At 41.1% G+C, this 13190-nt stretch overlaps 1 long non-coding RNA gene across 1 annotated transcript; it reads left to right on the plus strand.

Annotated features, from left to right (window-relative positions):
• Positions 1-662: 662 nt before the first annotated feature.
• Positions 663-12453, plus strand: LOC128348857 (uncharacterized). The gene is made up of 3 exons (XR_008318389.1): positions 663-688; positions 7663-7802; positions 10527-12453. It is a non-coding gene; the product is annotated as an uncharacterized LOC128348857 (long non-coding RNA).
• Positions 12454-13190: the final 737 nt, after the last annotated feature.

Below are 13190 nucleotides of genomic sequence, written 5' to 3' on the forward strand. Positions count from 1 at the left end.
CACAATGCAATGTTGTCAGAACATGAGAAAGCTTTCACCGTTCTGCTGCATACTTTTCAGAATCATTTTTATGGTGAATAATATATTCTGTATGAGCCCTTTGTGATCTGTAGTCTAGAATTGGCTGGTTTCTGCTTATCAAGAATAATATCCTTCTACAGAGTCAGGGCAAAATCACTTGTTTCATGCAACACAGGAAACTTGTGAAGTTGGGCATCCCATTTTGCAGGCAAATACCTTCGGGCTTGAAAGAGATTTTCACAATCCCATGGCTGTATGAACCACAATTATTGAATAATGGATGTGATGCAGAAAAGCATTTTGGATGCACGCTTGCACCCCAAACCTGGGTTAAGTGGCTGGCTACCTAAGAGGGCTCGCTGCTGTGTGGCTTCCGGCGGTTCTCACGCACAGCGAAAACCGGGCTGGGCTTCCCTAGCCCAGTTTCGCTGCTTGTGAGAACAGCTTCAGAGAGTGCCATGATATTCAAGGAAAGGTTAGAATTATAGTGCTGGCAAAGATTGTTTGGACCAAAAAGGAAAGTTTGGAAAGATTGGGGCATCATTAGGGGCTAACTATATGTCATAGGTAAACATGTATAAAGAGTCCTATTCCATTCTTTTCTCTCCCCCTGCTTTTTAAATTTCAGCAAAGAGATTCTGAGTGGAAGTGGAGACACACAGGCATGGTAAGGGTAGAGCACCCTTTTTCTTCTGACCTTTCTCTGCTCAAACTTTTTCCCTCCTGTGGCTGTTACATTATTTATACAAATAGACTGGAGCTCTGTTATGCATATTTATGCATAATGTATAATTAGTCCCTTAGATTGCTGTCCATCCCATCCCTTACTTTGCCCATGGTTTTCTGCCTTTATTTTATTTTGTAAAACATCGTTTTGCTTTATCTTACCATCTTATTTGCTATTTTCCTTAAATTTAGAAATCTTTTCAATTTTTTATTTATTCCTAGTTTGCAGTTTCTCTCTCACATATTGGAGGATTTTCAAAGGATGTGTCCCTTTGAGAATCTGAAGATCATTCAAACAAATATTAAGATTGCAAAGAAGAGTAGTTAAGTTATAGGTGGAAGAAGCGTGTGTGCATGTGAAGACCAGCAGAGAGGAAGAGGGAGAGTCCATCCACTTCCCACCCAGTGCTGCCTGGAGTGAGAGACCAGGTGGTTGCTGGGGTTCCTTCTGCTGTTGCCTGCCTGCTTCTGCTTTCCCTGTGGGGCTGCAGCTTCAGGGTAACATCTGTGGGAAGTGTGGGCAGGATTGGGACCAGCCCCCAGAGGGACTCAGCTGTTCCTCTGTTCACCTGCTCAGTTTTGGGCTTTATAGGAAGGCTCCTTGTGGTGGCGGGCCTGCCACCAGTGGGGTCGTCACCAAAGGGGTGACACCAAAGGGGGTTGCCCCCTTGGGGGAGAATGAGGGCGAGGGCTAGAGGGCTTCTGTTTAATCAGTTTTAAGCTGTTTTGGACATGGGTTGAAGTTACTGTAATGTGTTTGGGTTCATCTGGAGATGGGGGGACAGGGGGTGCCTTTGTTGACTATGGAGCAGCTATCCCAGTGGTGGTGGGGAATATAAGAAGTAACGTTGGCAGGTCAGCAGGCCGTTCCAGGGGAAGGGTAGTCAGAAATTTAATAGCTGTATTCCGGCTGTCCTACCAGCTCTTTGACCTTGGGGAGCACTGCCAACAACCCACATAGACTTACCCTGCTCCTCTATAACGTCAGGTTAGTCCAAAATAAACCTGAACTCATCCATGATTTGATCATGGATGAAGGGGCTGACCTGGTATGTATTAACGAGACTTGGTTGGGGGAGGCTAGTGGTCCAGTTTGGTCCCAGCTTCTCCCTCCAGGCTATTCTGTAGAGGAGCAGGTGAGGGGACGTGGGCAGGGAGGTGGAGTGGCTATGGTCTATAACATCTCCCTTACCAGGGTCCCTGTTAGGGTATCGTACCATATTGAATGTGTGTACTTAAGTATGGGGACCAGGGATAGAATGGGACTTCTGTTGGTGTCCCGATCACCCTGCTGCCCAACGGAATCCCTTACTGAGCTCACGGACTTGGTTGTGGAACTTGCGTTGGAGTCTCCCAGACTTTTGGTGCTGGGGGACTTCAATGTTCATTTCGGGACCAATCTGTCTGAGGTAGCTCAGGAGTTCATAGCGGCCATGACAACTATGGGCCTATCCCAGGTGGTCTCTGGACCAACCGACGCATATTGCAGGTCACACACTTGATTTGGTCTTTCACTCTGATCAGAGTGGTGTTCCATGGGTGGTGACTCCTGTGATTTCCCCATTGTCATGGATGGACCATCACCTGGTTAAGGTTGGACTTACAACCACTTCCCACCTCTGCAGGGGTGAAGGGTCTATTAGAATGGTCCGCCCGAAGAGGTTATTGGATCCAGTAAGATTCCAAGAAACCTTGGAGGGATTCAATGTTGGCTTTGCCGGTAATCCTGTTGATGCTCTGGTGGTAAACTGGAACAACTTGCTCACCAGGGATGTAGACACGATTGCTCCCAAGTGTCCCCTCTGACCCGCTTCAAAATTGGTCCCTTGGTGTACGGAAGATCTACGGGGGCTGAAGCGGCAAGGTAGGCGACTGGAGAGCAAGTGGAGAAAGACTCAACTCTAATCCGACAAATTGCGACATAGAGCACATCTAAAGATCTGTGCTCAGGCAATATGTGTGGCAAAGAGGCAATTCTTTTCTGCCCGTATTGCCTCTGTGAATTCACGTCCAGTAGAGTTGTTCAGGATTGTGAGGGGACTAGTATCTGCTCCCCTTCCCTTGAACCAGAATTTGGAGTCATCAGTTACCTGCTGCGATGTGTTTAAAGAATGTTTTGCAGATAAAATCTCTCTGATTCGGGCTGACCTAGATGGAGACCCCACAATTAATTTGATGTCTGAACTGGAGGTGCCCAACAACTCCTCTTATGTGATTTGACTGGATCGGTTTCAGTTTGTGACTCCTGAGGATGTGGACAAGCTGCTTGTAGCAGTGAGGCGCTCCCTGCTGAGATATGATCCTCCCCATCTCTGGCAATTTTCAAAAAACACCTGAAAACCCATCTTTTCACCCAAGCTCTCTCAGCTTCCTAATTTTTTTTTAGATTTTAATCTCTGGTTTATTTTTAAATTGTTAAATTGTTTTAAGTTTTTTGTACATGTTTTTAACTTGTTTTATGCTATTGTTAATCTCCCAGAGATGAAGGTTTGGAGCGTTATACACATTTGATAAATAAATAAGTACATACATACATACAGACATACAACATGCAAGGCTTACAATAGCTTCTGACAGCAATGTGGTGAGGAACAAGAATGAAATTGTATATTCAGAAACAAAATGCCTAAGTTACTACCTGGTTGTACATATTACACTCAGAGTTGTGACATGGTGTACTTTTTCACCCTTTCAGAGAATGCTTATAGGTGAAGTGAGGATTCTTATCCAATTTAGGGATTATGAGTAAGAAACTCTTAGTTAATTAAGCAGTATACAGGCACATGTTCTTGTGCTGCCAGTTCTGCCATTTCCCCACTAAAATAATTGCAAAGGTTTTGTGAGAAATGTCTGGCTTTTACTGAGCTAGATGTATGATAGGGCTTGCCCGGATAGCTGCTGTCTTCATGGATGGTTTAGTATAGCAGTGTCAAACAAGAAATGACAAAGTACAAAAGAAAAAGAGGCAATTTTGAGTGGGGCCTCATAAAATTGTCACTCTGTTCACCTGCCATTCTGGGACAAGCTATATATTACATAGGGAATCTGTGATTGGATTTCTGGAATATTTTTTCTATCTCTTAAAAACAGCTGAATGCCTGTATGTTTCCCCCTCTGCAGCTGACAGCACTTAGAGGAGGTTGGTTGTATTTATTTATTTTTCAAATTTGTATACTGCCCCAAATGTCCATGTCTGGGAGTTTGTGACTGAGGCCATGGTAGAGTGGGAAAGGGTTAAGCCCCATGGGTCCTCCCATGGCTGTTTAAAAAATTAAAAATAAAAAAATAAAAAAGCCAGTTATGCAGTAGATCTCCCACATAACCTAGTCTGTCATTTGAACTAGCAGAAGTTTGAATGGAGATTATCACAAGACCCTGTGTGGCTTCCAGCTGAATCTGAGTGTATGATACCCCCAAATGCCACCATCTGGAAGAGGTCTTAGAATGTCTTATATGCTACCATTATAGGAGACCCCAGTTTTCCGTGGTTTCGCAGATCATGGTTTAATCATGGATCTGTGGATGGGTCTTGGAGACCCTGTTTCTTTATCTGTGGCAAGAAATATAGGCAATTTTTGCCTATCCATGGTTCCTGAGTGGCCGGAAATGATTTCTGATATCATCTCTGGCTGCCGTTTGAAAGCACAGAGCCATTTTGTGGTTCTTTTCTGTTAAGAAAACAAAAACAAATTTGAAAAATTAGAGGATTTGGGGAGCATTCCTGGAGAACAAGGTACTATGCTTTTCTGGCTCCTTCCTGCTTTTTTGACAATTTTGTTAGAATAAGAAACCTAACCCATGGATTCAAGGGTGTAACAAGGTTGGAGTGGGCACAGACACAAAATTTTAAAATGTCCCCCTTGTCACTGCCTTCCATTAAAAATTTTAAAAAATTATCCAAGGAAGCTCGGGTGGGCGTTGGGTGGGGGAGACATGTCTCGGGGGGGAGGCCTCGAGGCAGGGGGGCCCGAGACAATGGTCTCTCCTTGCCCTATTTTAGCTACACCCCACCTGGATTCCTATAGGGGTAAGGTTTCTTTTTGTGGTTTCCATATTCATGCTAATTGGTGGGAATGGAACCCCCGCAAATAACGACGGCCTCCTGTAGATTTCCATGTAAGCCATTTTTAAAGGTAAAGGTAAAGTGTGCCATCAAATTGGTGTCAACTCCTGGTGCCCACAGAGCCCTGTGGTTGCCTTTGGTAGAATACAGGAGGGGTTTACCATTGTCTCCTCCCGCACAGTTTGAGATGATGCCTTTCAGCATCTTCCTATATCATTGCTGCCCAATATAGGTGTTTCCCATAGTCTGGGAAACTATGTAGTCTGGGAAACATACCAGCAGGGATTCAAACTGGCAACCTCTGGCTTGCTAGTCAAGTCATTTCCCACTCCTCCATTAGGTGGCTAAGCCATTTTTAAGGCCTTTTAAATGCTAAATCTGGTTTCCTGGGTGCTCAAGATCTTGCTTGGTTGGTTTAAAATGTGTGTTGGATTCCAGATATGCTGGAGTTAATTTCCAATACTTCTGAATCCATGTTGTGAATTGCATGTGATCTGCCAACACTTGGACAGTTCATCTGAACCAGCCCCATAGTCTCATACCAAGGAGGCTTCTGGGAAGAAATGGTGATTGTTTGCATGTCTCAACCCCCTTCCTCCCACCCAGTACCTAAAAATTTTCAGAAATGGACCCCTCACTTTCTCTGCATGAGAATTTGGTGGAGAGAATGGAAAGGCATTTCAGATCAGCTCTAGTTCAGGCAAAAAGAGCCCACAGTTTAGGCAACAAGTGAAAGAGGCTTTAGAAAGAGTTGCTCATCTCCCAGTGGAATTTGGCTTGCTCCCCGGGGCTCTGTAATCTCTGATTTGCTTCTCCTGGTGTGTCCTCTACAAACACAAAGCAGGCATGGTGCAGTGCATTCTGTCCAAATCTAATCCCATTTTCCTTTTGGCACTTGAGAGAGGACATGACAGAACCTCATGCAAGTTCTGTCCTCAGTTCTTCTCTTTAGGGCCTACTCTTAGGGAAGGAATTACATTTGCTCCTAGAAACAGATTCTGTGCATCCTTTTCAGTGTGGCCAACCTACAGTCAGTCTGTGTGACTCTGCATTATGTTCGAAAAGCACACATCTTATTCTCTGTTTTCTTTTCTCTTTGCCTGTCTATCTTTCTTCCATGCAGAGCCACTGTCAGTTCCAAGGCATTTTCTCCTCTGCAGCATTTGCTATTTTGGAACCGATATTTCTCTGTGTGCATTCCTCCTGGCAGGTGCTGTGTTGTTTGCAACAAATACTGAACAGCTTCCTAAAAAGAAATATCCAATTTTCCTTTCTACAAAATGCTGTATGAAATGAAAACTTTTGACAAGCCCCTTGATTGCACATTGACCTCTTGGCCCTTAAAAAAAAAATCTTCCTTTTCTTCTTCAATGCTTTGTTTAGATTTAAGCAAACCATGGAACAATTCCTAAGGGACCAGTGGTTGTCCTGTTCTTCTGCAATGAACACTGAACAGCATCCAATGGAGGGAGGGTAAAAAATGGCAGTTCCCATCCTCCAAAGTACTATTTGGAATAAAGATTTCCAGCCCAACCCAGCTTGTATATGAATCTGACGAATATTTATATACCACTTTCAACAAAAAGTTCCTGAAGTGGTTTAGATAGATAGATAGATAGATAGATAGATAGATAGATAGATAGATAGATTAGATAGATAGATAGATAGATATTAAATTAAATGGCTCCCTGTCCCCAAAGGGCTCACAATCTAAAATAGAAACATAGATACCAGCAACAGCCACTGGAGGGATGCTGTGCTGGGGATGGATAGGGCTAGTTGCTCTCCCCCTGATCAACAAAGAAAACTTTAAAAAGGTGCCTCTTTGCTCAGTTAGCAGGGGCCTGCTGATATAGAAGTGGGCTTCCTTGCGCTTAACCCCAATTGTACAGGGAACTGAGAGAGCAATTGGATCCTGCATGCACAGTTCCTCTTTCCAGTCCAACAGCAGTGGCTTCAGGGGGAGCCATTTTAAGAAGTTAAAATTTAACAAATAAGCTGTTTGGCAAGATGGTTTTGGAACAGGATTCAGTTCCCCATTTCCCCTTCCCCACTAAACAGCTAATTGGCAGGTTTTAAACCTTTTTGCTCCATGCGTACTCTGTTGGATTGGGGCAACTGGGTTCAGAAACGGCAGCCCACTATTGTAAAATTAGTGGCAGCAACCAACAGCTTTTTCTGTTATAGCCCCAAGATTGCAGAACCACCTGCCACAAGAAATCTGTTAGATCTGGAAGCTTGGAAACCTTTTGATTCAGATCAGTTTTTGATGGCTGAAAATACTAGTTACAGCTGCAATTGCTGCTTACCACTTCTGTTTAAAATGGCTACTTGACTGGTTTCTTTATTTTATATTTGCTATCTGGTTGATTATTTTGTTCCTTGCATTGGACATATATTATTGAATGATGGATTCCATGCCCCCACCCCCATAAATACATGCATACATCTTGTGGCCACAATTCAATGCTGAATAAGCATACTTGAGCCCACTGATCTGAATGGGCAAAAATGCATGACCTCCTGTTTTTGTTTTGTTTTTCAAAGCTCAACATATACTGAATGTGGCAAGGGTGCCGCTAGAGCAGCCTGTCTGTCTCAAAATGATATTGTATCTTAACCCTTATAAATGGAATTCTAACTTAGGCTACAGTCCTGATTACCTTTACTAATCCCACTAAACTCAGTGGGGCTTCTGATTAAACAGTGCTTAGAATCACATTATCAATGTCTCTGATTTGGGGCAGCTGGTTTTGGAATTTGTCACACAGATTTTTCAGTGTTGGCTCCCCCCCCTCCCCATAGTGGAAGCTATGCTTAACCCACTAAATATTTTCTTTGTGTGTTTGCAGCCACAGATGTACCTCAGAATTTGGGAGAATTACTTTCTAGGAAACTGCAACCTTATTATATTGAGAATGGACTGGAAAACAGACTAAACAGGACTTCGCTGATGCTAAAATAAAATGAAAGGGGAGCAGCACTTTTTTTGGTAAAACTCCCATCAGCTGCTATGATGTTGTGTGATGCAAAGAATCATGCTGGGGGCACGATGCTGAACTATTTAATTTAATTTATTTATTTATTTATCTATCAAATTTGTATACCACCCAAAACATATGTCTCTCTTCACTTATTTAGAATCCGCCCCTTCTAAATTGGTTTTGTGATATCATTTGTTTATATAGTGTTGTGATATCTTCACATTGAATACATGATCCCTGATTAGCTAGGATCATACAATATATCCAAGAAGAAGATGCAGGTTTTTAAAGAATAGCAGTAGCCTTAAAAAGCTGCCAATCAATTAGTGAATAATCTCCAAACAGCCAGTGAAAAAGCTAAGCAAAGTGGGATTCAGGGGGTCACTGGAAATCACTAACCTTTCATCCTGAAAACATTCATGGAAGAACATTTGGTATAGCCCTACTAAAAGCTTCTGTCTTTTTTTTTGCTGATACCATACGATTGTGGTTAACAGAACGTAGCTAATTTGGGTACTTTTCTCTTATGAGATGGAAATACCAAATCCTTTCAGACTACTAGGAATAGAAGGTCACAACATATACTATTCTATTAGAAAGACTAATTCTACTGGGTTCAGAATAATGGTTTATAATGGACATCCTTATATCAATGTCATAAATTATTATTGAGCTCCACTCATGTAACGTATTGAACATGGAAGCAAATATAGGATATGTCTTTCTTGCTCATGGATTTATTAATGTGCAGACATCATAATAATTTAAGCCTAAAGTCGACAGGATTGTTAGCTTGCCAGAAGTGTTACTTATTAATAAGGGAGGGCGTCTTAAAATTATTATCTGGATCTACTATTTTGCTTATTTCCCCTGAACATTTTGTGTCATTTAAAATCAATGTTTTCTAATGCTTGATTGAGGAAAATCATACCACAAAGAACAACAATGTAAGGAAATGTTACATTGGAGAATCCCATAGAAAGCTGTAAGGGTTGGCCTTTTTAAGCACACTGAGCCCTTCTGTTCTTAGCTTCTTGAGCAGGATTTGGTCCTTGGCATGAGGTGGTCATGCATGTGTGGACATCATATACTGAATTGAGCCTCAGTACAGCTATTATCACTCTACTGCAAACCAACAAACAGCTACAAGTGCAATGTTGTGCAAAAATAACAGCATGCACACATCCACTTTGCCGTTTGGGGACTGAAAGTCAGCTGAAAAGATCATGTGAACAAGCCCTAATTTTCAACAGCCCCTGAGAACTGACTGTAATACACTTTGCAAACTGCTGGAAAGAAGAATAGAACAAATTAGAAAATGAAGAAACAGTCCAAGTCACTGTAATTTGTCACAGACTGGGTAAATGCAACAAGCGTGGGGGGGAAGGACAATCATCTGTAGAAATCTGCCATCTCTCTATAAGGGTTAGTTCCACATGTTCAGGTCCACTTTTCTAAAATTCTATCACACTAGTGTAACAAAGAAATAGAATAGGACTTTGCAAATAACAACAGGTTGTAATTATTTTGGGTCACTGGAATCATTTATCTACCACCACAGTATTTTTTCTGTGTGCACCACTTTACTTTCTCCCCCAACCTGATAAAATATTGGTTGTAAAATGAACTTTCCAACAGATTATACTTCTTGGCCCTGTATTCCGCTCCCCGGCATGCTAGCCTGATCTTGTGTAATCAGTTGGCACAGAATGTTCAAACTGGCCCCTAATTGTGCAGTTTAAACCATGATTTAAATGGTCTGAACCTGCCTCTGTCATGATACGTGCTGATCCAAATGGGGCCCATTCTGAGTCAGCAGAAATGGGAGGGTTTTGAAAAAAATATTTTTAGGAAGTAAGCGCACAAGATTCTCAAAAAAATAGGAAGTGGCTGGTTAGTGGTGACAGACTTGTAAGAACAACTGTGTTCTGTGTCTGTTTCTTTTGTGGGGTTGTTTTTGGCAGTTATGCATAGATGATAATTCTCAAGCTGGGAGATCCTGATTTATCTGTATGGGGGTTCTCTGTGATGCATTCAGATAAACATGGGGTTTCTGAGACTAGGCATTGCCATGTGCATTATGTGAAGGGAACAGAGGAAGAAACACATTTATTTATTTTATTATTTATTTTACATATTTTTATACCACCCAAAACTTACGTCTCTGGGAGGTTTACAACAAGATAAAAACAACATTGAAACATTAGTTAAAAACAAAAAACCAAGAAATTTAAAAGACAATTTAAAATTTTTAAAACAATATTCTAAAACAACATTAAAAACAATCAAAACATGAGCTCTAGTCTAGACCTGCTCCTTATCTTAGAGCAGAAAGTATCATCTGAACAAACCTTAACAATGTTACAAACAAACCTTAACAAACAATTCACAATTTTATTTTATTTTTTGCTGTTGCTGCTGTAAGAATTATATCAGTACTCAGTTGCTTAATTAAAAATAGAGATATTTTTTCTCCAACTTAGATCATGGTAAGATCTCTCTACATATCAGAGTCATGGAATGGACATTTTTAGGATAAGTGCTCACTTGGGTTTCTTTGTAGCTACTAATGGTAATGCAACAACTCTCTGGCTATTCTTGGGCCATCTAGGAGCAGTTTTATGTGCTAACATTTCCAGAGATAAATGGATTTGGTTTGTTTAGAACGGCTTCACTAGGTGTTATACTGTCCTTTGGCTTCTGAATAGATTCTTTAACCACTGCTTTTTTAGCAATAGGAAGAACAAAAGGATTGCCGTTGAAGAGAAATCCTGCTATGAAGCAGCAAGGAAAGAAAGCCAGGAGCATGGCAGCACTAAAACCTATGCAAGGGAGGAAATCTGCTTTCTTTTCAGATCACTGAAAATGATACATGGTGGTTTCTTTTTTCCTCCCTGGGGCCACAGGTGAAGGAAACCAATGAGAATGCCAAGAGAAAAGAGAATCAGGCACCATTCCAGAGGGAGGATTCTACTTTCAAATGATATCAGAAAACCTATGAAATGCATAACCTTGGTGCCCTGGAGATGTGTTAAAAGGTTTATTCATATAGGTAAAACTCCATCTTATACATATGAATAACGGTTTCTTCTAGAATCCTTTACAGATTCTCTGTGCAGAATATATGTTCTTGCTCTGTAGAGATTATTGGAACCAGTAATACTGTTTTCTGCTCTCAAGGAAGTTGCTGCCTTCCTTGCCACAAGCAGGATGGCTTTGTGCTGTATATTCAGCAGTGCCATTTATTGATCATGGCTCGGTACCCACAAAATTTTAGAAATTCCTTTAAAAGCATCTATCATATGAACTTTATTTTATTTGCTTTTTCAGGACTTTAGGTGAACCACATATTCAAACTTAAATGATCCAGAGATCCCCAGCACTGACATACTGGGCCATTTTGTTTGTTTGTTTGAAACCAACAGCAGGCGCTCATGCTACTGGCATTATAAACTCTCCTCATTTTCTAAAGCAACTTGTCAAGGAGATGCTTTAGAGTAAAAATAATCAGAGGCCTCTGAATCATGGCTTTATCTGCAAACCATAAGGCTACATTTTATCTGAACACAAAAATTACTTGGCAGGATGAGATCATGGTCCATCTAGTAAACAATCTGTTTCTAACAGTGGCTGGTCTTTGGAAGCTAACAAACAGGATATAAAGATGATGGCCTAACCACTTTGTTTATCTCCGGTATCCGATACTTAAAGGCAGAGTTGGGACATAGCAAAGTCTGCAAATTACGTTCCCAATGAAAGTATGAAGTACACAATTTTACTTCTCAAAACCAGTTCCTGACTTGCCTGAGATTCTCCACCCCAGCTTGTCACTGACAATTGAAGCTGGGCAGAGAATCCAGGGGTGATTTTGGAGCCTGGACCTAAAGGCCTTTGAAGCCCACCCCCTCCCCCGGAGGCCCCACCTACAAGTTAACCATCATCACCTAAAGGCCTCTGGAGCCCCCCCTCCCCCCGTGTTAAGCATCATCATCCCCCCCACACACACCATGACACATGCATTACTTTTTAACACATGAATTATTGATGGCACAAATAGCAATTGAACTCACAATAATGTAAGAACATAAACAGGTATATTTCTGCAAATGATGTTAATTAGCTCTTTCTCTTTTGCAATTCTTCTCAAAACTTCCTCATTGGTAATTCTATCTACCCATGATATTCTTAATACATCAATATACCCAGAGCTCAAAAGAATCACTTTGTCCATATTCTGTTTCCAAGCTTCCATTCCGTAAAGCAAACAGATGCAACACCTCACCATTCGAATTTTCAGTTCTATACTGAAATCCCTATTACGATGTTTCATTTTAACAAAAGCTGCTCTTGCCACTTCAATCCTGGTGTTTATTTCTTATGTACTGTCATTGTGTTCATTTAACCATGTTCCCAAGTATTTATAATGTGAAGCTCTTTTAATTCGGGTGTTGTTGATTGCTGGATTTGTTGCAATGGGAAGTCCTTTGCTGATGACCATATACTTAGTTTTTCGCAAATTCATTCTCAACTATATTCCTTTGACCCCAAAGCACAACTCCAACTACTCACCACATATGAGTGTGGTGAATGTGATATGAAGCTAGGATGTAACTGCTTCTCTCTCTCTCTCTTTTATGAAGCTTCAATAAAATAACACTAGTGTTAGAAATGCCAAGCTTCTGTTTGATTCCTTCCCCTCTCCTGCTAAGAAAAATGTAACAGGAGGGAACGTTTACAATGTTTACCAAATATAAAACTTGAGAGGAAATATTAGCATTCATTTTGCCCCTATGTGTGCTGCACCCTAGGTGGACGCATCACTTGTCTATCCTTGTCCTGGCTTTGCTTAAAGGTATAGTGCCGCTGAACATGTTAGTTCCATTAAGCTGTTCTGGCTAAAAGCTGCTAATAGTTGCATCTCCCATGAGTGTTTCTATTTATTTTATTTTAAAAAACTGTTCAACCCAATAGTTATTCCTAGATCCCACAGTAGTGAATTCCATAAGTTAATTGTATGTTACGTGAAGAAGAACTTCATCTGTCTTGAACCTACTGGCAATCAATTCCATTACTGGCAATCTATTCCATTGCCTACTGGCCATTGCCTACTGGCAATCAATTCCATTCTAGCCTATGGTGTGCAAAGAAGAGAAACAAGATTTTGTGCAATTAGTTTATGAGTCTATAAGAAAAATCACAAACCATAACACTTGCTATATGAATTATAAGCAAAAGCAACACTAACATTTACACTGTTCTTATCCAGCACCAGCAACAGGCTTGTCAGAACTTTAGCACCGAGAATACATTTGTCAGTTCCTTATATTGATAGTGTTATCTCCGTTTTTTGGGAGGCGGGATGGATTCCTTCATCACTCTCCATGGTATGAATGAAT

This window comes from Hemicordylus capensis, chromosome 3 (genome assembly GCF_027244095.1).
Source record: "Hemicordylus capensis ecotype Gifberg chromosome 3, rHemCap1.1.pri, whole genome shotgun sequence".
In the NCBI taxonomy this organism is placed as follows: Eukaryota; Metazoa; Chordata; class Lepidosauria; order Squamata; family Cordylidae; genus Hemicordylus; species Hemicordylus capensis.